At 43.2% G+C, this 26382-nt stretch overlaps 1 protein-coding gene across 2 annotated transcripts in view; it reads left to right on the top strand.

Annotated features, from left to right (window-relative positions):
- Window positions 1–5879: 5879 nt before the first annotated feature.
- Window positions 5880–26382, top strand: part of ELK3 (ETS transcription factor ELK3) — a 66050-nt gene continuing 45547 nt past the window's right edge. Inside the window, exon 1 of one of the 2 annotated variants that reach the window (XM_058741717.1) lies at window positions 5880–6032. The gene's annotated coding sequence lies outside the window, so the exon portion shown is untranslated. The remainder of the gene's footprint in view (window positions 6033–26382) is intronic. The other variant, XM_058741716.1, reaches the window with a different exon arrangement.

Genomic DNA, 26382 nt, shown 5'->3' with positions numbered 1-26382 from the left:
AGTAGTCAAATTCATAGAAATAGAAAAGTAGAATGATGGTTGCCAGGGGGTGGGGTAAGGGAGAGTGGGAAGCTGTGTTCAATCGATCCACGGCTTCAGTTTTGCAAGATGAAAAAGTTTTAGAAATTGGTTGCATAACAACGGGAACACACTGAATTGCACTGTGTACTTGAAAGAAGTGATCGATTTTTTACAATATATGTTGAGGGTAGAGCTAGCAGAATTTGTGGGTGGGTCAGACAGGTATTCCAAAGGAAAGAAAGAGGAGAATCATGAATAGGTGCCAGGTTTTTGGCTGGGACACACGGATGAATAGAAGTGCCACTTACTAAGATGAGAAAGTCTATAAGAGGAGCAGTTTGGGGGAGGTTTGAGATGATTTTAGGACATATTACATTAAAATGCTTATCAGAAATCCACTTGGTGATGTAAAATAGGCATGGGATTTACAAGTATGGAATTAATGGGAGGGGTCCAAGCATAAGTTATAAATTTGAGAGAGAACAATGAGTAGAATGTGCTTAAGATCATAAGACTGGATGAACTTACCAAGGGAGAGAGTATGAGACAGAGAAAAGAAAATCCATTATTGCTTCCTGAAGTTCTCCGCCATGGAGGAATCAGGGAAATGGCAAGGAGAACACAAAAAACACTGAGCAGCAGTGGTCAGAGAGAATGAAAACCAGGTATGTGTACATTTATAAATGGCACGCGGAGAAATTTCCAGGTTGCTGATGGGTCAAGGAAGATGAGGACTGAAAACTGACTATTGGCTTAACGACACTGAGGTCACTGAGGCATTGATAGAGTAGTGGGTTCAGGAGAGAATTAGAAGGGGGAACATAGTGACCGCATGCATAAACCACCCTTTCAAAGATGAGAACTAAAAAAATAGAGGCGTACCATGAGAGGGAATGTGGTCAAGGTGTTGTGTATTTTTTTTTAAGATTGGAAAAATTACAACATGCTGGCATGCTGTTGGGAATAGTCCAGTACAGAGTAGAAACTGACAATGTGGAAGTGATTAAAGAGTAGCTGGGGCAATGAGTTTGAGTAGATGGAAGCAAGCTGATGGAGTAGACAAATGAAGGGTCAACCCTAAGTAGGAACATGGAAAGTGAATCCAAGGGAAGGTAGCATATATGGCTACAAAAGCAGGTAGACAGGTAGGGAGATCACGTGGGATTTCTCTTCTGATTGTTTTTTTTTTTTTTCCAGTGAAATGGGATTGCAAGGTCATCAACAGGGAGTAGGGTGGGATAGGAAGTTTTGGAGTTTTGAAGGAGTGTAGGAAGAATTAAATAAGTGTGAGAATGCAAAAGTGACTGAATAAAAACTTGTAGCATTGACTAATTCTTGGATAGATTATATTAATGTGAAAACATTCATCATTGTTTCCTACTAGCTCCTCCTTACCAGGCTTTCCCTGTAGGAGCATTACAGTTCCCACATCATTGATGTTAAGCTTGGCCAGATGACTTTCTTTGACCAATGAAATATTAGTGGAAATGGCATGTACCATTTCAGAAGAGAAAAAAAAATGGCACATTTTATGTTGTTTTTTTTTGCCACAATTAAAAACTCTTAAAAGAAGTCAATTCTTCTTCACTTGAAAGTCATACAGAAACAGGCAGCAGGCCCTGTGGGCTGTAATTTGCCAAACTCTTGCCAATGGGTGGCCAGTCCGAGGGCAAAAAAGATGGTCTGAATCAATGCTTCTCAAATGTCCCCATTGAAAGACCTCTAACAACACAAAAGGAGGAAAGCAGACTCCCACAGGGGTCTGCCTACAAGTCTATAAAATTCTTTTAAGTACTCTTTCAAATGAAGTTCATGAATGTCTTTGAATCCTAGTCTATAACACATGTTGTTTTAATGTAAAATTGGCATTCACTGTAAAAATCAGTAAAAACTGACGCTCATGCAGGCTCAAAGATGGTGAGTGACTTAGTCAAGTCCCATAGCTAGGACAAGTCAGGTATGGGACTGGATCCCAAAACTCCTGATTCCAAATGTATACTTTCCACCCAAATAGGCTGCCTTTCCATCAGGCTTTGGTTCTCCATTCCCAGCCCCTAAATATCCCTCCATTATAGACGCAGTCTTCAAAGTAGTGATGGCAACCCACTTTTGAGTCTCTTCCAAAATTTATTAATTCATGTTTAATACCATCAATTCATAAGTTTTATATATGATTTGTTCTGCTACATTCTACAATATTTTAGTTGATATATTCTAAAACTCATTTTCATCTCTTGCCCTATCTAATTATGCTTCCTCATCCATCTGTATTTTTTTTTTACTTTTCATAGCATCCCATTCTGTTATACATTGTGAAATGTTAAATTATGAAGGACCTGACAGATTTGCTATTTTTGTATATCCAGCATCCATTTTTTTCTTGTGGTAGATTGTATTACTTGTTTAGAATTCTCCCTTCCCTCCTTGTCCTTCCCCTAGTCCCACTGACTTTAGACTTGGCCATATGACTTGCTTTCCCCAATGGATTGTGAGTGAAAGTGAGGGTGTGAGAATCCTAAGCAGAGGTTTTAAGAGACCTCATGTGTCTCTACTCATCTCTCTTGACCTCCTGGCTTCCTAGGGAACCATATGTCTCAAGTCGAACATATTCCTTCAGCCTAGGTCCCAAAAGGAAAAGATAGGTGAAGCAGACCAGAACCCAGCTAACCAGACCCAGCTCACTGAGGGTTGGAGTTTTTTTGTTACACTGTAACAAACACTGTCCAGCAAAAGCTGACTAATACATCCCTTCTTTTGGAATGAGGGTTTTTATTTTCTTCTGGAAACCCAGCCCTCCTCCACTTTTTATCCATAGGGTTTCGTTGGGCTGACCCTCCTCCATCCAGCCTCAGCACCCTCCATCACATTATGCTGACTAACTCCCATCTCTGTTGAGATCTCAGCTCTTCTCATCAAAGCTGAGAGAGACTAACACTTTCTTGGCCAGCAGAAATTAATGATTCTGGGCCTCGTTACCTGCTCAAAAGGGGTCCCAAAGAAATTACAGAAATCTTACTCATAACCCATCTAGTCTTAACTCCTGTTTGTTTTGCAAGAAAAGCATAGAAAGAAGAGTGTGGATCATACAACACTAAATGCCACATTTCTTGGCTACTTTTTGATAGTGGGCAGGAAGCATGGAAAACAAATAGCAGTTGTTTTGGACTTAAAGTTTGTATCTCCCAAAAATTAACATCGAAGCCCTAACCCCCAATGTGGTGGTATTAGGAGGTGGGGGCTTTGGGAAGTAATTCGCTTGAGATGAAGTCATGAGGGTGGAGCTCCCTCATTAGTGTCCTCATGAAAAGAGACACCAGAGAGTTTCCCTCCTCTCTCTCTCCCCACATGTGTCTACTGAGAAAAGGCTATATGGGGTCCATGCTCGGCAGAGCGTTCTCACCAAGGACCACATCTGCTGGCACCTTGATCTTGGACTTCCCACCCACCAGAACGATGAGAAATAAATGTCCATCACTTAAGTCACCCAGTCTATGGTATTTGTGATAGCAGTCCAAGTAACAGCAGTTTTCCCTTAGAACGCCAAGGACAGAACCTGGAAACACATAAAAGTAAAAGTTATTCCCTGTGCTTTGAGGAAGAGCAGAGTCAGCTCTGAATTACTCATTCATATGGAGAGCTGGGAGTAGTGGTGTGGACAATCTAAAACACCAGAAAAACTTCAGAGGTCTTCATTTGGCCTGAGAAACCCTAGGGCCGTCCATGTTTCATGTGTACTTGAAACAGGGAAGCATTTCTTCGGAACAATCAAACTGCCTGATGAAAGCATGTACACCTTTTCTCTGATACATACTAGGATTCTCCAAAGATTTACTGTGAAAAAAAAAATACAATAAAAATCATGAAAGCTACCGGTTTTGAATATACTTATGTTTGGCTTTGGCTTATACTTTTTAAAATAAAGCGATGGTGGTGTTCTCAATTGTGTGTGAGTGATTTTTTTCCTCCCTGAGAAGTATAATAAAATAAGTTTACATTCTCCCAGTCCACAGATTGCTGGATCACACAGGGACATGGAGTGAACTCTCCTGAGTGACAAGAGAAGCCAACTAGGGATTATAATAATCCCTAAGGTGGAAAATTAGCTGTAGAAAATCAGGGGCTGATAAACAGCTCTCCTCCCCATTCCTTCTCCTGCTTTTGTGCCCTCTTAGCTTGCCCTCACCTCATGTTTTCCCACCCTTCTCAGAGACCTGGTGGGCCATGTCTCACCTCTCTGAACTATCCATACCAGCCAGGAAGCAAATGCTTTGGAATGGACTCAGGTGATCTGACAGGCACTTAGGGGTTGAGAGCTGGTACCCACTTGAGTAAAATACAATGCCTGCCCTTTAGAAGCCCACAGTTAGTAGACAGAAGTGAGAGATTCACAAGCAAATAGTCGTTAGAAAAGACTGCAAAAATAAGAAACCAAGTGGAGGAACTCTTAGCATGTGTTCCTTTTGAAAGGACTCACGCCCTGTCCCTAGGGAATCTGACTTGATTGGTTTTGGTTGTGTATAGAGACCAGTAGTTTTTCAAAATACTCCCCAGGTGATTCTCACAGGAAGCTTGGGCTGAGTCAGGAATTCTGGCAGGTGAGACCCAGGTGACCCGTAGTCTATCAGCCCCAGCCCCCCATGGGATGCTGGTACACACTCAAGTTTGAGAACCATCCAGCTGTCCTGCTAAGGGGTGGAGGCACAGAAATGGAGGGCTTCTGGAAGGTGAGCAGTTGGTGCTGGGGGCGAGGGACCCTTTCACAGACCCCCTCCCCCTAAGAGCAGTCTCAGGGCAATGGACAAATTCTCCAGTGACAGCCTGGCCTGAGTCCTCTGGGTGGGCCGTCCTTGAGAGATCCTGTGGCGTATAGTCCTGTCTGGCGACCACAGAGCCTCCTTCTGAAGCCTCAGTCACTTGGGCCCCCTTGGTGGCTGCTCCTTTCCCTCCGGAGCTCCTTTGCAGGGCAGGGAAGGTTGGGCCTGTGGTAGGCCATAGTAAACGGCCAGAAAGGTCTCTTCCTGACAAATCCTGGCTTCCAATTTATGGCTCCTTATTCTTTTCCCCAAAGTGGGCCCCCTACTCTGAGCTCTGGCTTTTTTTTTTTTTTTAAACTCTAGACAGAAACTGTGTCCATCCCTAGACAGAAACCGTGCCTCCTTTTCTGGACATCAAAACATCTCCTCCTAAGCAATCACGTCCCCACCGACGATAAAAGCAGCCCTTTGCCCAAAGCCACCCAACTCTGCACCCCACTCCCTGTGCCCCACTGCCCCACAACTCAGCCATCCCAGCTAACAGAAAACAGCCAAGTCTAGCGGCCTCCTCGCTTTGGGCCTTCCAGCCCAGGCCAACTGGGCAAGACACGACCCCACTGAAGTGCTCAGCGCAGAGACCCACCCCCCCTCCTCCCCGCTCAGGGGAAAGGAGGGATCCCCGGGTCCACCGCAGCCGGGGGTCCCCACCCGCGCGCCGGGGGGCCGCTTCTCTGGGTTTCTGGCCAAGCAGTCCCCGGCCTTGGGGAGGGGCTGCGGCCGCCCGGAGTCACAGAGGGTCCGGAGGCTCCTCCCCTGGGGTGGCCGAGCAGGAAGCGGGGCGAGCGGCGGGCGGGGGCGCGGCACGGTGCGGGGCGAGCGCGCGGGGCGCAGGCGGCGGAGTATGCGCGGGCCTCGGCGGCCGGCCCCGGCGCACAGCCGCGGCCGGGGCGCGCGGCGCGGGGCGGAAAAGCCTGTTTACACAGACTGCACACCGCCTGGGGAATAATGCAGTAAAGGAAGTGAGCCGGCTCGGCCTGACTGCTCCAACTTCCTGCTCTCACACACACACCAGAGGAAAAAAAAAAAAAAAAAAAGAGGAGCGAGAGAAAGAAAAAAAAAGGGGGAAAAATCAGGATCTCATTACAAGAGCAACAGACCGTCTGCAGACGCCTGTCAGCATGGAAAGTCGGGGGCTTTCGCCCGGTTCCTCCTAGAAATTCCCCCGAAGAAGGATCTTGAAAGCTCCCCCACATCTGGGTAGGTAGCAGGGGTTTCTGCCTGTTGCTCGGACAGTTGCAAAGTTTCGTCGGGGGTGCTTTTTCTTTCTTTTCTTTGGCTTGGTGGGGGTGGGGCTGGTGGGCGCCGCGGGGTGGGCTGCGGGCCTGGGAAGGGGGCGCCGAGGGGGATGCTCCTGCGCCCGCGCCGCCCGCCCGGCGGGAGCTCCGCGCCGCGTCCGACCCCGCGCCGGCGGCACCCTGCCCTGGGGCTGCGCTGCAGCTCGGAGGAGGGGGCGCGCGGGGGGTGGGGGGGAGGAGGGGACGTGGAGACTTGGGGTCCCTGGGAGGAACGGCGGCGGGACGGGCTGCGTGCCTGGAGGCTGGGCCACCGCCGACCTTCCAACCGGGGCTGGCATTCTCCTGGGGTGGCAGTGGGCACCGACGCTCCGATTCGGGGAGAGGACAGGGGTGGAGGGGGAAGCGGAGGGCGTGGGGGAACGAAGACGTGGGGCTGGGGGTCGCTTCCATTCTCGTTCGGCAGGTGACCCCCGCCCGGGTCACCGCCCCAGGCGCACGCCCAGGTGGACCTTTAAAAGCCAGTGGAGTCTTTACTGGACACGGTTTGGGCAGAGGATCGGGGCAGGAGACGGTCTTGGGAGTCTTTACTGGACACGGTTTGGGCAGAGGATCGGGGCAGGAGACGGTCTTGGAGCCCCCAGCTCTTTAGGAAGGGGCTCTTCAGCTTGCAACTGAATGTTGGCCTGTAATGCTACTTAACTTTCGGGAGGAGGAATTAAAATTTTGGAGAGTTAAAGAAAAATAAGAGGTCTCGGTTTTGTTATATTTTCTGAACCGAACCTTCGTGAGGACAAGCTGCATTTAGGTGGCGGGTGGGGGTGGGAGTAAGAAATGTTATTTCAGAAACTGCAAAAGGGGCTTTTTAGAAAAAAAAAAAAACGAGTGTCGGGAGAGTTTCTGGCTTGTCTGGAAACGGCAAGACTAATTGCCATGCGCTTCCGCTTTGAAACTGGCAGCAGACAGCATCTTGAAAATGACTCACTAGAGGAGCTCACAAAGAAACTGGTTTGCTCCTTCTCAGGTTTATGTATTTGTGCCTTTTACAGTTTCCTTTGTAGTGTTCGAGGGGTCCCCCGCCCCTTCCCCGCCGGCCCCCTCCTACCCTCCCGCTTTTGGAAGCCCCTGGCCGGTCTTTAACTACCCCCAGCACCCCAGCCCGACGGGGGCTGGGGGAGGCTGAGTTGTTTTTGGAAGTTGGCTGGGGAGAGGGTTAAAGGGATTCTGCTGCTGCAGGGGGAAAAAGTTCCCTGAATTTTCCACTGGCTGCTGCAGGAAGAGAGAGCCCCTTTAGTCATTGCTAAGTAATGTCTGCACACACACCAACTAATCTCATTAGGAGTTTCCGCTGCTCGGCACAGGAGGGGTTTTGTGCAGCCACTGTCAGCCCAGGGAGCCCTGTGCTGCAGAGGGAGACCAGTTACGGCTTTATTTACTTAGAGGTGCAGCTGGCCAACAACCTTTTCAGGGCACTATCTTGAAACTTTGAAGTCACTTTGGCCATTTTGGATTTCAGACTTACAGGTTTTTCTTTCCCAGTTGTGTGTAGGGTGTGTGTGTGTGTGTGTGTGTGTGAAATTTCTATTGCCCAAGAAGCTTAAACACACCCATCCTCTCTCTTCTGTGCTTATGTCTTTGTTGGAGGGGGTGTGGAAGGTGGGGAGCCAGAGGAGATGAGAAACTAAGCATGTTCCAGGCATATATTAATGAGCTCAAATCGATTTCTGAGCCTTATTGCTTTATTGCCAAACAAAATACCCTCTGATCTTTTTCCCTTTTTCTCTGTCTGTGACACACATTTATTTGGGATAGGTCAGTTATGGGTTTCAATTTATGGGGATTATAAAATTACAAATTGTGTTAGGAGGGCATGTGGGTCAGACAGTTAAGAAGACTGTCCATAAGTGTTTTTAGAGTTTCCAGTAATGATCCTGCCTGCAAAACCCCCTGATGGTCTTTCTGTGCCAAATATAGCAAAATAGCAAAGGCCTTCTGGCCTTTTTTTTTTTTTTTTCCTTTTTAAACCTTTAAATGTTGGAAATGTGTAGAGTTGCTAAAAAGGGTAAAGAATTTTAAGGAACCTGATTGGAACTGTGGGGTTGCTTTATTGACAAGAACCTGTTGCTGGGGACATACTCTTGAGGGTTTTTGAGGTGTTGGTGTTTCTCTTATGGTCGCAAAGCATGTCCTGAAAACAGCTCAACTAGGGTGTGAGTCAGTGGACACAAGTACAGATGTCCCTAACATGGTGCCTGGCACAGAGTAGATGCTCAATAAATTATTGCATTGAAAGCTGTGAGTAGGATAACAGAACTTACAATAAATAGATAAGGGAAAAAAAGCTTTCCAAAGGCTCAAGAAAGGCCCCTTTGAGCAAACTACAAACCAGTCTGGATAAACAGACTTTCTGGAGTAATTTTCTCCCCCAGGTGACATTCGGCAATATCTGGAGACATTTTGGTTGTCTTAACCAGAGGGGGTGCTGTTGGCATCTAGTGGGGTAAAGAATTAGGAATGCTGGTACACATCTGGCAAAGTACAGAACAGCCCCCCAAAGTAATTTTCCAGCTCCAAATGTCAGTAGTGGCCAGATTGAGAAGCTTTATTTACATTAACGATGATAAGTCTTTTATAGGCAGCCATTCAATGGACAGGACATTTACAAGTTATAAGTTGTACTTTTCTGCCACATATGTAATACAGTGTGCATGAATTTTCTCTCCCTTTCTGTCTTTTTGGTCAGTAATACATAATAGAAGGACATTTAAGTGATGAATTGTGATGGTTTACCTTTGTGAGCTGAATTAGACCATCTCTGAACCTCGCTCACTTGATACTAATGCTTTTTGGACCAGAACGGCAATAGCCCAGATAGGGAAAGTAGTGATTTTTCAGCCCTGTTTGAATTTTGGAGTTTCCTAAAACATTTATTAAAGATCTCTTTTTCTTATTTAAAAAAATTAATAATTCAAAACTGTAATATACAGTAAATGTAAGTCTGAGATCATATATTGAAATTTATATTTGTAATAACTTTTTGGAACTTGAATCTTTTCCTGAAATCGGTTTTAAAGTCCTTCCAGTCAGTGCATATAAATTAAAATATTCCTTTCTTAGCTGTCAGATACTGGGTTTTGTGTGTTCTGTGCTACCCAATTATTTTTATATACCTATCCAATTCAAAAAACCAATATGGTTATAGAACATTACCTACTGACAAACCCAAAACACTAACAGAAAATTGTCCAAGGATGTGACTTCCTGGAGTAGAGTCCTTTTTCTTTTTTCTTTTTTTTTTTTTTTTTTGGTGATGGTGAATTACTGCCTATGAATTAATACTGCTTTGCTCCTTTCCAGTCCTAGGGAATGATTCAGCCATCTCCATGTTCTCCAGACCTGGGGTTCCTCATTAAACTTTAAAAGAAATGGGTTCTCTATTCTGGCTGTGCCCTGGCTGCAGGCAGCTGGCTTCTGCCCCTTCATGAGGGCCTGCACCTACACACACACACACACACACACACACACACACACACACACACACGGGAGCAACACGGGTCATTTGAATGAAGGACCCCACTCCTGTCAGATTTTTCTGTATGTTTCCGGCAAGAGCTTTTTATGTCCTGGTTATCCATAATTCCCCCTTTGTAGATTGATTTATAAGTATATTTGAGATCACACTAGCATAACAATATTTTCTAAAAGTCAGGAGGTTTTACTTCTGTTTTAAAAAATAGTTAATGTGAGGGGCGCCTGGGTGGCTCACTCGGTTAAACGTCCGACTTCAGCTCAGGTCACGATCTCGCAGTCCGTGAGTTCGAGCCCCGCATCAGGCTCTGGGCTGATGGCTCAGAGCCTGGAGCCTGCTTCCGATTCTGTGTCTTCCTCTCTCTCTGCCCCTCCCCCGTTCATGCTCTGTCTCTCTCTGTCTCAAAAATAAATAAAACGTTAAAAAAAAATTAAGAAAAAAATAGTTAATGTGAATTACGTTAGGAAGAGTCAGAAAACCACGAAGAAAAATACAAACATCTCCCATAATCCCACCGTTGACATTTTGGTGTATATTTTTTTCAGTCTTCTACAATGTGTGTGTGTGTATGGACACACACCCACGTACATGCACACATACATAAAACTTTTCATTGGAGTCACACTATACTTGCTGTTTTATAACTTATTTTTACTTAACATATCATGTAACAGATTTTCATAACTAGTACCAAGACTAAAATTACTACACATAGAGCATATATTTATTGATCTAATAAATGTGTTGACTCAACAGTGGATTGACATAATTTCTACATGGACTTGTTCAGTGTTTTTGTCTCTGCGGCTCCAAGTAATGTCCTAAGAATGCTGACCTCTTAAAAGACTGAATTCATATGTGCTGTGAAATTTGGGATTTTGATGAGTTTCTCTATGATTTAAGAATGAGTCATAATTTGCAGTAGAATATCAAGATGTAGTAACAGGAAGTCCAGGGCCCTACACATCAAAATAGAATGTTAGATGATGAAAAAAGAGAAGCTAGGTTAAACCGAAAATATACCTTGAGCTTTAAAGAGGGAGGAAGAGGTCTCTTGCACACTGAGACAATTCTTAGTTATTAGTGTTTCATTTTATATCCAGAGAGTTTCCAAACTTTGAAATTGGTGTTTTAAATGGATTCATATCCCAAGATTACTATTGCTCATGGCCAGTTTGAATTAAGATCATCCAACTTTTTGGTTGAAACTGCAGCAGTGAGACTATGACAACTGTCTTTACCACCAAAAGTGCAGCCCCAGGAAATTGAGTTATCAGCGTGTGTGTGTGTGTGTGTGTGTGTGTGTGTGTATAAAACCATCTGTTAACGAATCCTAACCTTCAACAATGGTAGATCATTCAGTTTAAGTAACTAGTCTGGGCAGAAATTTGACTCCTTATGACTCCTGCCTATAACCAAAATAAAAATGGCCTTTCATCCATTACCTGAAACTTAACATATGTGTCAGCAGTTTAAAAATAAACCTTGAATTGGTCATTTCAATAAATTGTAATTTGGTGTGAATTGCCACTAGAAATTAGTAACTCATCGATGATATGTTTCAATTTGCATTTCCTGGAAGGTAGTTATTCAATTCTAAGAATTAAATGGGGTTATTTTATAATTCGTAAGACTTATTTGTATATTTTTAAAGAAATTAAGATGATGGTTATACTAACATTCTAATTTGAATTGGACTAAAATTAATTTACTCACATATCTACTCTAAAAAAGGCTCTAAAGCACATGGTATCATAAGTATCTTTAAAGATACCATATCTAATAATAATTCCTAATTTTCCACATATAAATATGGGAATGATGGGGTAGATATAAAACACACTTACCTAATGCCTTCTCTTAGACTGGGGTCAGGAGTCCTTTACTCCAAGCAGTAGAACAAGGAATCTGAGATCGTAGGTGTCCTTTTTTTTTTTTTTTTTTTAAATGGGGTATAATTTCATACATGGAAATGGACAGATCTTCAGTGTTTTTGTATATATCCAGGAGATCTATACCCCTTACCTTCAAATATAGAATATTTCTACCACCCCAAAACATGCCCTAGCTATTTCTTTTTGTTCTGACAATTTCATGATTCCACCTTGTAGGTTATTAAACCCCAGAACACCTTCATAAAATACTGCAATATTTTTATTTAATCTGCTTGGTTAAACATAAATCACTAAAATGTGTAGATTTCCTCAGCAATAGGATAGGAGGAAAAGTCCCTTCTACATTATTTAATACCACTTAAGCTAACCTAAAGTAATCTGTGTGCTGCAGGAAAAAAGTAGATTCCTTTAAAACCAGTTGGGTTGAGGGGTGCCTGGGTGGCTCAGTTGGCTGAGCATCCGACTTCAGCTCAGATCATGATCTCACAGCTCATGAGTTCAAGCCCTGTGTCAGGCTCTGTGCTGACAGCTCAGAGCCTGGAGCCTGCTTCAGATTCTGGGTCTCTCTCTCTCTCTCTCTCTGCCCTCTCCCATTCATGCCATCTCTCTCTGTCTCTCAAAAATAAATAAACATTAAAAATAATAATAAAAAAAAAGTTGGGTTGAGACACTATCCCTCCATCTTCCTGGAACTCAGTTTTCCAGCTGGATGGTGAAGTGATCCAGGTAGAGAGACTGGGGTAATCCCTTTCACGCCAAAAGTTGTGTTGTACTATTTTTTCGGAGTAAGGAACTTGAATTCTTCTAAAAGTTGTGAAAATGTGAAAAATTTTGCTGTCCTCTGCAAACAGCCGACTTTCAGACATAACACAGCGATTTAAGTGAAGTATTCTGTGGTTGGAAAAGGGGTTCCCCATAAATTTCCCCTTCAATCCCATTCTGGCCCCTTGTTGAGTGAGGAACACTCGAGGAAAGGTTGGTATTAGCTGCTATGCTTCATTTCCTTCTTTTTTTAAGGTTTGTGACCAGCATCACAATATCTAAATGGCTTACGGTTGGTCATCCTTGGAGACACCAGTGACTGTGTGTGGGTCATATGCTGAGTAGGCCCAGATAGGATTTTGATCACAAGGTTTAGTCCCTGATCCTTCCTTCCTATAGTCTTTGAAAATGCTGTCCATCCTCCACTGCTGTGTCTGAGGGGGTCCCCTGTTCCTTCTTGCCTTCTCTAGTCCCTTGTCTACCCACAAGCTGGAGTGATCCTTTATACACAGGTCTGACTGCCTCACGCCTTTGCTTAAAATCTCCCAGTGGTTTCTGCCAGGGTAAAGACCCAAATCCTTAATGTAAGCTGTGATTTAGGCCAGCCACGCTAGCTTTTCATCCATTCCTCAGACCAGTCGTGAGCTCTTTGGCCACTGGGCCTTTCCAAATGCTGTTCTCTCTCCTGGGAATTCCTTTCCCTGCCCCCACTTGCATAGATTGTTCTCACTCTGTGTTGCCAGTTTGTGGCCATCCTTCAAGGCTCAGCTCCCACTGTCATTTGGTCATCAGCCCCGGCCTCTGGAACCCCTGCCACCTTTATTTACAGGTTTTCTCATTGACCTGAATTCTCCCTCTCCAAATTCTTACTATCCAAACGTAGGTAGTGAACACTTTGTGATCTATATTTCTGGAGATGGGTCTGGTGTCCCTGATTATTCGTTGATACTCATTATTCCAAACTCAGGAGCCAAGTAGATTTGATGGCACAGCCTCCCTTGTTACCCGAAGTCTCTGCCAAACCCTTGAATCCATTAGATTCGGAGAGTGAGGGGTACCCGCGCATGAAAGCGCCATGATGTGTTTCACGTCTGTGAAGTCTGGAAGCTCCTTCTGGGCCTGTTCTGTTTTTCTCATCCTTGTATTCATCCAGCACGTTGTCCAATACCTGGCATTCATTGAATTAGAAACAATCTGAAGGGGAAAAAACTTGCCACTGGACTTGATAAAGCACTTTATTGCTATGCATAAATCCAACCCTCTCCCGGACAGTGAATTATTTGGGATTAATAAGAGGCATATTTCTTGGTTAAATCATAAAGCCAGCCAGGAAGAAACTCTATAGAGGATATGTCATTTTCCAGAGTTTTTATCCAGACTTATAAGAACGGTACAGAAAACAAGTTTGTTAATATCTGAGAGGACAAACCTCAGCCCTGTTGCTGATATCGGTGTTATTCCTGGAATGGTTGGCTAACAGTTAATTCATAGGTCAGTACAACTTGGAAGGATCTTGATGTAAAATTCTTTCCATGTTAAAATTGATCATTGTATAGCAATCATCATTAGTCTTTATCAAGACTTCAATTGACCAAGTTTTCATAGTTCTTTAGGCTGAATTCCATAATATTTACAGTTCCAAGTCCTTCACTTATACTAAAACCCACGTGTGTAGCTTTTGTTTGTAACTTTTTGTAATTAACGGATGATGTTTCTGATTAATTTTTAAAATAACAAAAGACTCTGCCTGTGTATTTGAAGGGATGAATGACTAATATCTACATTGCTTTTAGTGGAGGAAGGCTAGCTCTGCTGTGAATTTCAGCTGGTTTTGCCAAATAGCAGTTTGTTGATAGTCAAACCTTGATTAACCGGAATGTATGATTAAGCAGATTTCTCTTTCTGCAGTTAACTGTCAGAAGAGAAGGATCAAAACAACAACAGCAGAATAAGCCCCAGAATTTATTCCAGGATGTGCTCCTGGGTAACTTCAGGAATTCTCTGTAGGAATTAATTGCCAGGATTCTCCTACACTATCTGCACCTGCAAGTTCTCTTCATCCTCAGTAAGATGATACCAAGGCCCGGAAAGGTCAGAATGCTCGATTAAGCAAGAAAAGGGGTAGACGGTCATCCAGTTTCTGAACACTTAGAGTTAAGAAGAGCGCTTCTCTGGTTAATACTCAGTGAACTGGAAATATAGTCTCCCCACTATCTCCTTATTGGAGTTTGGAAATTTTTCCTTTAAAGGCTAAAATATAAGCCTTGGTGATTGGAGTTCACTTGAAAGTGAAAAAGGAGTGTGTGTGTGTCTGTCTGTCTGTGTCTGTCTGTCTGTGTGGGTATGCCTCCACATATGTTGGCAATAAGAGGGATGCAGGCATCTAAGAGAACATGATACTGTATAATCTCAGTTTGTGCTCCTTCTACATCCAGAGCCACTGTTCTCCTGTAGGATCTGAGCCCTAATTCTGTACAGAGGACGGGAGCATAAGGGAACATTTGCTAAAGTTCTCATCCAAAAGCACCATTATTTCACTGTGAGAACCCAGAGAAAACTTGGATTTTTAAAAAATATAATGCATAGGAGAGGAGAAAGTGAATATTCCTGGTAATTTCAGCAGGTCCCATTAAGAACATACAAGAAGAGACCAAACCCTTCAGTAGTCTTTGGAACACCATATATGGATGCAGGTTTTGCATTTTTAAATCTTCTGGAATCTAGAATCCACGAGCGTTAGTAGGGAAGTTATTTCTGCTAATCCAAGCCCTGATCCAAGATACTGATCACTTAGACCAGAAGGTGTTGGGTGGTAGAGAATTACTTTTTACTTCTATTTCATTTTTTCTTTTTAAAAGTATTTTAGAACGAATATCTCCAAATTGTACAGGTGACATTCTGAGTGCAGGTCGGGAACTGATTAAGCCCCAAGTAGACCTAGGTTGTCCCATCCATGCTGAGCCTGTAGCAGAGGGCTAAATTCATCTTTGAGAGTCAAGGCAAAAATACCACTCAGCCCTCGACATTCCCTGACTTCGCTTCATTCACTTCTTTGGGTGCTTTAGTGCTAATTCTCAGTTTGGCATTTAGGATACTTGGATAAATTGAGCAATTTTTTTTTTTTTTTTTTTTAATTTTTTTTTCAACATTTTTTTATTTATTTTTGGGACAGAGAGAGACAGAGCATGAACGGGGGAGGGGCAGAGAGAGAGGAAGACACAGAATCGGAAACAGGCTCCAGGCTCCGAGCCATCAGCCCAGAGCCTGACGCGGGGCTCGAACTCACGGACCGCGAGATCGTGACCTGGCTGAAGTCGGACGCTTAACCGACTGCGCCACCCAGGCGCCCCATAAATTGAGCAATTTTGAGTGGTATAACATTTTCTTAAAGTGAATTACTTTCATTACAAAGGTATGGGCTGTTAGAAGATGCCTTGAATCAAACAAATGACCCACGTACATGGAGGTTCTCCAGAGCTTAGAGTGTTTGCTCTTAAATAAGGGCATTGCCCTGCTCTGATTTAAATCAGAGCCGAACCACAAGCACAGCATCCTCTTCCAGCCTTGGCCACATCCTTTGCTTTTTTTTTTTTTTTTCTTAACCTAAATATTAAGACCTACTAATTTGACTTTGGAAAAGTAGAAACTTTAAGACCTTGACATAGGAGATCATATATGCTCCAGCTGATTAAAATGTAGGAAGGGTGACTTTCTTTAGCACGAGGGAGAAGATCATCTACAGCAAGATCTGGCTGTTATTTTATTTTATTTTTTACAGTTAATATACTCTTGTGGAACAATTATTGGAAGAGTAGAGTATCAAGTTGTATGTGACATTCCAGGAAAGGGCCAAGCCAGGTTAGTGGATGGCAGCTTTCTGAATGGGAAGAAAGGGCCATCAAGACACTTTGGGGTATATATCTGATGTGTGTTTCTGATGCCACCAACAGCCATTCTCTTCCATCAGATGTTTTTACAGAGCTCTTGAAGGTTAATATGTCTGCGTTAACCAGACACAAATGAATAAATCATCGGTCTTCACTAGATGACAGTTCTAATGGTTTTTTTGTTCATTTATTCGGTACATTTGGGGGGTTGATAAATAGGTTTAAAATAACATGGCATTGGGCAAAGATTAGTTTTGAAATCACTCTTTGTCTATTTTTGCGACAGTTTTCTTAGAAATAACTGTACTCCACATGAAGATATTTTAAATGTGCTCCACTTACTGTAGCTTCTCGACCAGTCGGGCTCGATTTTAAATAGACGTTCAGTGGAAAATGAGATGCGTTTTGTGTGCCACTTTATCTTAATGCCATCATATTTTTGCTTTGTGTTAAAAAGAACTTGATTAGAAGTTATTTAAGTTTAGATGAAACTCTGCGTTTGGTACCGTAATCACCATATGTAGCAAAATGTACAAAAATGTGAGAGAAACGTGCATGTGGAGCCCGTAAAAGCATAAAAGGGATAGTCTACCTTCACGGCTTGAGATGCAGCTAAAATCCCCCACAGGTGTCCACCACATGAGCAGGTGATGACATTTTGAAGACTGCAGAGTCACCGGTTTTTATAGATCCCTTGCAAAGTGAATATATTATCCCAACAGATTATGTAAAACTGGTGATGCCTAGAATTTGCATTTCCTAAACCATGAAAGAGTTTTGCTGAGAAGAGCACCCAACGAGAGCTGAGCAGCTGAAGTGACCACAGAATCTAGAAGCCGGAGGGGCCATTTCCTTGCTTAGCTAACCATCCGTGTAAGGCAGCGCCTTGTGCTTCTCAGCAGTCTCTAAAGATGTCACAAATACCGGTAACTCGTAACTATATTTGCACCAGTACTGTAAACAGCAGGACCCAGACACAAGCTGATGCCCGTATTATCCAGCTAAATCGCGGCATTTCCAGGAGCCATCACATTTTGGCCTATGTTAAATTTCAGAAACAGAAAGGAAGAATGTTTATAATATTAGCCATTTGTAAATTATCAGTGCAAGTATGCTAGATTATAAAGTTTTAACACTGATCATATACTTCTGAAGAATATCAAGATCCATTAACTAGTATCATTTTCTAGATATACTGTTTAAAAAAAAGACCTATAAAATGGTTTCTGTAGATTTACTCCAGGAAGAGGGAAAGATAACTTTGCCAGGAGTGCAGATGTTGGGGACAGTTGTCTTTTTTTTGTTTGTTTGTTTTTAATGTTTATTTTGCGGGGAGAGAAAGAGAGAAGGAGGAACAGAGAGAGAAGGAGATACAGAATCCGAAGCAGGTTCCAGGCTCTGCTGACATGGGGCTCGAAACCAGAGAGAGAGAGAGAGAGAGAGAGAGAGACAGAGAGAAGGAGGAACAGAGAGAGAAGGAGATACAGAATCCGAAGCAGGTTCCAGGCTCTGCTGACATGGGGCTGAACCCACTAACTGTGAGATCATGACCTGAGGCAAAGTCCGCTGATTAACTGACTGAGCCACCCAGTGACTTAGCTATCCAGAAATGATAGAAGAAATGATACTTTATTACTTTAAGTTCTATAGAAAAGACCAGAAAAGTTGCTCTGGGAAGACCACGGCTTCTCTCCCTCTCCAGGCTGCTACTAGGGCCGTGAAGGAAAGCTGGAAGGAGAAGGTCAAGGGTTCCTAAGATTAGTAGCCTGATGTGTCATGCATGCGTGAGAAGCAGCCACTGGTGAAGAGAGACGTGTTCTAATGCTAGTAAATGAAGCAGAGACTGAACCACTCCTGGAGAGGGTGTGGGACCCATGGCGGCTTTGGCAGGACAGGGAGCAGAAACAGTGGTCATACTGGGGAGAGATTTGGAGGCACGGGAGAGATGGGCCAAGAGGAAAGGCTCTGTACCTTTCCCTGGGTGGAGCTAGGGAGGGAGAATTGCCATGCAGATGTTGGAGGTGGCCCAGACCGGGTGCAGCCCGGCCAGGGGAAGAGGAAGGCGCACACAGGGTTACCTTTCTGTCAGGAAATGCCCAGAGCTGCAGCAGGTCTGGGATGCTGAGCACAGCTGTGCACATTTCCCCGTCCCCAGGGTCCCTTGGGACTCCTCCAGAGAGGAAGAGATGGTGTCGCAGCCCACACCTGACCCCACCGGGGCCTCCTTCCTCCCCCATCCCGGTGTCCGCTCAGTGTGTGTGGACACGTGTGAGAGAGACGGGGAAGATGATGTTGGCGATCCTTTGGCTGGGTGACATTTGAGGAACAGTTCCAGGAAGAAGAGCACTGTTATTAGGCAAAACATATCGCTGCTTGCCATTGTTGGAAAAAGAAGCGGTGTCCAGATTTTTAGTTAGAAGAGCTAAGGCTTGCATTTTCTTTGACTAAATGTATTTTATCTTGTGTGTGTGTGTGTGTGTGTGTGTGTGTGTGTGTGTGTGTGTATTTTTTTTCTAACGTTTCCACTGGGTGGTGCTGCGGGAGTTCCTACCTTTTGCCTTGGATCTACCCTTCCCAGAAAGACGCCTCTAAAGCATAATAGGAGGAAGTCCTGATTTAGAAAGATTTTACAGTTTCAACACAATAGAAGGGTTTGGAGGATGCTCTGGCAGGAAATGTTTTAGTTTCTGGATGTGGAAAATTCACCATCATTTTGTATCATGCAGAAGTTTTCTTACTATGCTGGGTATATATTCTTTTGGCGGTTACCAACTTATTATTTAGCACAGAAAAGCTTTCAAGTTTATCTGAGAGATTACGGTTTCATCCTAGTGAAAGCAGTATGTAAGATTTCCTTTATTTTTGACTTTTGTAAAACTATCATAACAAAAAGTAAGCAAACAAACATTTCCTGATGTTAAGACAACCACAGATTTAAAAAATATCTCTGTTAAGGTTTTATTTGAAGCTGAAGGCATTGTTCCATTCCTATTTTAAAGATAATTTGTACAGTGTATTGGCCAAAAGGATAACTTGGATTTTTATTTTCAAAATAAACATATAAAGTCTTTCAATTTGATAGCACTCATGTATGGAAGGGGATAGGGCTGGCCTTATCCTTGTTTTACAGATAAAAAAAAGTTGAAACACAGAGAAGTTGACGTCCCTGCCGGAGATCATGCAACTCTTTAAGGCCGTGGCTGTCATGAGAATTTATGTTCTGATTTCCAACTTTTCCCCTTACACACAAGATCAAGTTTCAAATATAGGAATAGGACAAAGTTTAGGTAAAAGATTTTCCTTTCAAAGGCCTATGAAATGTAAGAATCAAGGGTAGTATGGGAGAGAAAATGCCCACTGGAAATTAGGAAGCTCCACTCAATGGAAGCTCACATTTAAGGATGGTTGGCAAGATTTTAAGTAAGTTGTACTGAACCCAAGGCAGAATTTTGTTTTCATGTCCTTGTTATGATCCTCCACGAAATCCCAAATATTGCTCTCTTAGAACTTGAAACAGGGCTTCCCCAGAGGTGTTTGTTTTTAAAGGAACAAATGTGAGCTTCTGCTGGGTGCCACTCTAGGTCCTATCATGTGGTTTCAGAGGGGCTCCCAGTCTGTCCCTATTCTCAGGTGAAGTGACACCCACGATTCCTTTTATTGTCTGGAGGAATGCGGGCAGGTTTTAGACCCCATCTCTGGAGCCAGGCTCGGTCCATAGAATTTCTATTCTTGACTCGCATCCTCTTGTTCCACTGGCTTGTGTATACACCCCAAGCGAGAGGAAAACTTCTCCTGCTGAGGAGGAGCTGAGTTACAGAAGGTGCAGCTTCCCACATCTTGTCTTTATTATCAAGAGCCAACCTTGATTATTTAGTGTTGAATGAACCTGGAGTGGGTCTAAACCAACATACATGTCTTTTGTTAAGAAAAAAAAAAGTTAATTTTTTGGGGGGAGAGAGCGCTAGGGGGAGTGGGGCAGAAAGAGAGGGAGACAGGATCCAAAGTGGGCTCCGCGAGGACCGCAGAGAGCCTGATGCGGGGCTCAAACTCACGAGCTGCAAGATCATGACCTGAGCCAGATGCTTGATGGTCTGAGCCACCCAGGCATCCCAACATGCAGATCTTTTTAAAAGGGAAATGAGTTTAAAAAACGATGGTAGCATGGGTTCAAAGTCTCTTTCTTAAAACAGAACCAATCAGAATAACTGGAGTCACAGAGGAGGCAAAGCCAGAAATGAAAAAGGAAATTTCCTGATTTGATTCACAATGGGAATGTTACATGTCCCACTGAGTTAAAATGAGACTTCTCGCTTAGCAGCAGTGAGATGTGCATGCAAGAAATGAAGCCCCTGCTGGAGGAACAATGGTGAGAAGCTGGACATTGGAGCCAGATCCCTCTGGGTAGGAGTCTCTGTCCATGTCAATCCTGTGGCCGTGAGCATCTTATTTCACCTTTTAAAGTCATGACTTCCTTGTGGAGGATTAAATTGAGATGTGTATGAAGTGCTGAGCACAATGCCTGGTACATGATACATGCTCATCAAAATGTTAAGTGTTAGAAAAGAAAAGCTCCTATTTAGAGAAGGAACAGATTTTTATTTTGGTACGAGCCCTTTTCTTGATTATTCCATGGACTTTCAGTATTGCTGGTCAGGGAGGATATACCTAACCTTTCCTTTAGAATGGGGCTCTTGGAACTTTATAAATTATCTTTAGTGTTTTATGAATCACGTTGACATTATGTGTATTTTGTAGGAGTTTACCTCCCCCCACCCCCACCCCAGAGACTTTTAGATTCTCAAAGGGATCCATGGACCCAAACACAGGAAGAAGATACTGTTCTGGAGATGTGACTCTGTGTGTGTGTGTGTGTGTGTGTGTGTGTGTGTTCTATGTATATGATTATATGCTTTAAGTTGCCTATATGAGATTGTGGATATTTGACTGGTTTTTGAGCATAAAAACAACAATTTCATTTAGTTCAACCTAATGGTGGTAATTGTTAAGTAATGTAATTTGAGACAGTGTCATAATGAAAGAGACTATAATGAGGTATGAGTATAGCTTATTTTCATACGTTATTTACCAGAGCCTCACAAGTCAAACTTTGTCAGGGAGCCTTGGACCACTGGTAATCCTATTTCTCTACAATAACTTCTGTGTACAGTACTCTAAAATAGACTTGATTTTCCCCAGGGGTTTATTGGTAGCTTTACGACATCTAATGAATCATTTTTCTAGTTCCATGCACTTTTGATCCAAACGGCTACTGTTGAAGAAGAATTTGCTTAGTATTTATTCCCTATTGAATTCATAGGGCTAATTACTCTGAGGAGGGAAAAACAGTCTCAGTGAGTTTTCTTGGGCAACGAGAATAGCTGTGTTCTTCCAGAAAGCAGAGTTTGGCCGTCGTATTGAGGGTTAAAACAGAGCTGACACACAAAGCAAAATGAAACCAGAGCTGCAATTACAAAGTGGGACAGATGTAGGAGGCCAGGTTTCCTGTGGCCCATTTTCCAGTTTCCTGCCTGCAACCTGCAGAAGAGGAAGCTGAGTGTTACCGAGTATGAGAACTAAAGGGGGACGACGTGCTTCAGGCCAGAATTAAGATGTGCTCAAAACACACGGGCAACAAAAACAATTGCAAAGAAAGTGAACGTTTGGGTTTTAGTCCAAAACTGTCTGGGAAGGAACAACCCGTCTGTTTAAAGAAAAGACGTTTGTCAGTAGAGCCTGTGCTTCTCTGTGAGATTCTATGGGGGGGTGGGGGTGGGGGTGGGGGGAGAGAGACCTGGGGACTGTCCCCGGTTGTAGGTACCTCTTTTTGCAGTCCTACTCATCTGTCAAGACGTGGTCTGCTTTTTAAATACAGTTGGTTACCTGAAAACATTTCCCCTGCAGTGCCCAGGATTTCTAAATCTGTTTCCTGGGCATGTTGATATATGAGGGAGGTGGATGTGGTTAACCGAGTGGCTATAATGAACTATAGCCTCACTTTGGGAAGGCTGGGTGACCAGTTGGCTGCTTTGATCTAGCAGGCTTGTGTTCCTTTAACTGCCCAATAAAATTTTGTGTGATGTTTTCAAAGAAGAGATTAAATGGAGATGTGTGTGTTTAAGGCTGCAGAACGCACACTCTGTTTGTGTGGCTACCTGACGAGCCAAGTGGGGAGATGCAGGGCATGCAGGGCTCATGCAGTCAGAAGATACTGGAGAAGTGAGTAAGTCCATCTTTCTCCGGAGATAAAAAAGAGATGAATAAAATTATTCTCTGTTTGGACTCATTAGCACATTAAAGAAGAGTCTCCGAAGTCAGATATTACAATCCCCTCCTTAGGGGTAAAGAAATTGAGATCGAAGGGTGCCTAGGTGGCTCAGTTAAGCGTCCGACTTCAGCTCAGGTCATGATCTCACGGTTTGTGGATTTGAGCCCCACGTCGGGCTCTGACAGCTCAGAGCCTGGAGCCTGCTTCAGATGCTGTGCCTCCCTCTCTGTCTCTGCCCTTCCCCTGCTGGTGCTCTCTTTCTCAAAAATAAATCAACATTTAAAAAGAAATTGAGACCCAAAGAAATTTAGATTCCCTACACACCTGTTTAGAAAATACCTGCTCGCCAGGTGCCATGTTGGAATTGCTGATGACACTAATGAAATGATGGCCAACATCGAGTAGCTCCCCCTGTGGAAGCCTTGTTGAAGGCATATGTGGAGGCAACAGTAAGCCTTGTGGAAGGCTCGTAATGGATAGGGCAGCGTGCTGAGCATTCCCCATCACCGTCCCCCTCAAATGGACTTGCCTCTTTGAGGTACAGAGAAATAGGTGTGTGCTTCTGGGGCAGCCAATTATTTATTAATCCTCTGGCTTGATTGCTCCCTGCTGCTTCTTCAAGCGCAGAAAAGAACAAACTCTGTACCAGAAACATTAGGAAATTTGGGGATGTTGCCAAATTAGGGATCATAGAAGTGCCCATGTGAGGCAGCATAGTGGGAAAATAGGCCATTTTCCATCTCAGTGCAGGTCTGTCTGAAGATACGGGATGAGATGGGCAGGGTTGTGCAATAGTGGGGTGGGATGGGAAATGGCATGCATATACAGATGGAGGAGGAAGTAGAATGGCTCAAACGTGATTTCCCAGCCCAAGTTAACGTAGTCATCCATTTACTTGTCCAGAGGAAATTCACTTATAAAAAGTCATCCAGTGAACCAATCAAGTTGCTTCTAATTTACCCAGAGACAATACAGTTCCCAAAGTTTCTAGTACAGTGCCTTCCTCCTCTCTTTCCTCAGATGGAAGAGTTATTTGAAAAATTGTATTTGCGAAAACATTGCGAACTTATTATAAAGGGTGAATAAGTAGACTGAGCAATGGCTCCTCTCCCTCCTGTTCACCTTGCTCTTTAAAAAATGCACACTGTGTATACGTCCCCAGAATGAATGAGAATACAAACATTTGCTAATAAGTAAAAAAGAGCTTTGAGGGACTTGAACTTGGCCTCACAGGTGGCATTTTTTTTTTTAATGCAGGGGTTGACGATAATTAAAATGCCGTTTGAAAATAAATTTAAATAATCCTTGTCCCACCTTATAAAAATAATGAAAAAGACTTCACGTCTGGGCATAGTTACCAAATGTTATCCTCATTTACTTAATGCCTTAAAGGTGTTCTGTACTGTTACGGCCATCTCAAATAATACAAAGTGTTGTTTTCCAATTCTTGATAAGTATAGGGTTTGTTTCATATAATGAAATGGTTTCTGCCCTTCCTCTTGGACCTTGATGATTTAATGGTATACAAATGCTTGCTAGATGCTACTCTGGACAGAGGAGTGGAAGGTAAGAGAATTTTCAGTACAAAGTGTTAACATTCAACCTCCTTTCTCTAACCATTCAGGTTTTAGCAAGCAGGAAGACATGTACTTATTGAGCATCTGCCTGCTCTGTTTGGGTCTTACATAGGCACTTTTCTTCTTTCCTTGAGCTCTCTAATTTCTGACTGAAAAAAAAATTTTTTTAAGTTGGCTAATTGCTTTAGTTGGCACAATATGTAAGCTTTAGAAAATCAAATAGTACTGTCCCCTCAACTCCCACCTTAGTGTAACTTTAAAAATGAAACCAGGAACATGCAAAGAGAAGTGATAGGTTGCCATCAATAGAAAGAAGAACAAATACGTTGGTATTTCAACTTCTAAGAATGGAAGCAAAAACCTCATGCTTTGCATAAGGCGGTTCTGCGCAGCCCCATCTCCCATTAAGATGTCTGGCGCCACCTTGTGGCCGACAGAGAGAATGCCCACTTCCCAGAAGAGGAAAAGCAGCTTCTTTGAGTAAAGAGGCAGCTTGAAGAGGCTCTACAGGGGCAGGCCCACGTTTTGTGGGGCTTGAAGCTTAAGCAGTTTGGAGAGACCCTCTTGGTACCTCTTTGTACCACTCCCTCCAAATTAGAAATGAAGAATTACTAGGACCCCTAGCAATGAGGTGGTTCCTGAAGCGTTAACTTACACTATTAATGTCACTGTGAGTTAGTCTCGGAACTCAGGTTCCAGGTGTGAAAGCAGGGCTGGCAGTCGTGGGGGAACTGACTCTCCCATCAGCCCAGCAGCTGCTGGAGGTTTGGTGGAATTGGAGGGAGCACATCACGCCTGCTACTTGGTGACTTCTTCAGGCTCCAGTGGGGGAGGTTGCCTCTGGGTAAATTGCAGGTGCATTTTGTTCCAGACCCCCATCCCAATTCTTGCTTTGGCCTTTGCTCTTGCTCCTCTTCCTCTGAAAGATGTCTGCCTCTCTCCAGTCACCCCTTTAAAATTGTACACACCCTTTAGTTTAAAGGATGAGTGCTCACGCTCGCTCCTCTGGAAGGCCTTCTCCAAAGGAGCCTACTCCAAATTCTCATGCGTGTTCCTTTGCGGTATTACAGAGCAGGTAAGAGTACACGTTGTGGTGTGTGCTAACCTCAGTTTTATTTATTCATCCATTCATGTGACAAATGTCTCTTGGGTGTGTAGTGTGACCTGTCACTGATCTAAGCTGGAGACACGTCGACAAGCAAAACAAAGGTTGGTACTCACCACATAGGCATTCGGGAACAGTGCTTCTCAAGCCAGCAGGGGAAAAGGACCAGTTTTTAGAATTTCCAACATACGGTGGACTGATAATTTTGTGAAATGCAAGAAGAATTAGGTTACTAGGAAAATAATGACCAAAGATACCAAAACATAAGCCCGATTTTTAATTAGCGATTTTATGGGCATGAAATGACATTTCAACATATACAATTGGAATAAATGTAATAAGAAAAAGAATTACAAAAACTAAATATTCATTGAAAATGCATACAAAGGCAAATAATATAGAAGTTCATTATTAATACTGGTAACTTTTTGCCATCCAGTAATTTTAACCAAACAAAAAAGGTTCTAAGTGAACTGGTGATTCCCTGTATTAAATGCCTGTAAGTACACTTTAAACAAACACCACATTCATCAATACTTCACGTTTAGTGTAGAAAGAGTTTGCTTCTTGCTAACTAATGAATTTAATCTAGGTTGGATACCACACTGCTACTTGCAGGAGATGATGTATGTAAACTATTACTGTGTTTTGTTTCAATTACACTGAAGAGAAGCCAGTCTGATAGAGGTATGTTGACAGCACTAGAAAGGAGATTTTGAAACCCATTTCCACAAACTTGGCATATTAATTTTTTTAACTTCCATCTAAAATCAAGTATTTAAAAAAATTTTAATGTTTATTTTTGCTCTCAAAATAAACATTATTTTGGGAGGGGTGGAGGGGCAGAGAGAGAGGGAGACACTGAATCCAAGGCAGACTCCAGGCTCCGAGCTGTCAGCACAGAGCCCAATACGGGGCTCGAACTCACGGACCGCGAGATCATGACCTGAGCCGAAGTCGGACGCTCAACCGACTGAGCCACCCAGGCGCCCCTAAAATTAAGCAAATATTAATAACCTAAAACAAAGCAAGTATGGCTGCATTTTAAAAGTCCATCTTCCATCCATTGGTTGCCAGTTCCCACAACTTTCCCTATAAAGTTATAATTATATTTAAATCTTTTAATCAATGAATTCTAGATTTTTTTGTATACTCTTGGGTTACAGTTGAAAAACCTTGAATATCACACATTTTAGCATGGTCCTACTTCGTGATTCTGACTTGTGCATAGCTTGTGGCAGTAAGATGAGCCTACACTGACACACACTCGGATGTAGTGATAATGACAAATTGCA

The sequence above is a fragment of the Neofelis nebulosa genome, chromosome 8, assembly GCF_028018385.1.
Source record: "Neofelis nebulosa isolate mNeoNeb1 chromosome 8, mNeoNeb1.pri, whole genome shotgun sequence".
NCBI lineage: Eukaryota > Metazoa > Chordata > Mammalia > Carnivora > Felidae > Neofelis > Neofelis nebulosa.
The sequence above is the reverse complement of the archived record's forward strand: the minus strand, read 5'-3'. Positions and strand labels throughout refer to the sequence as shown.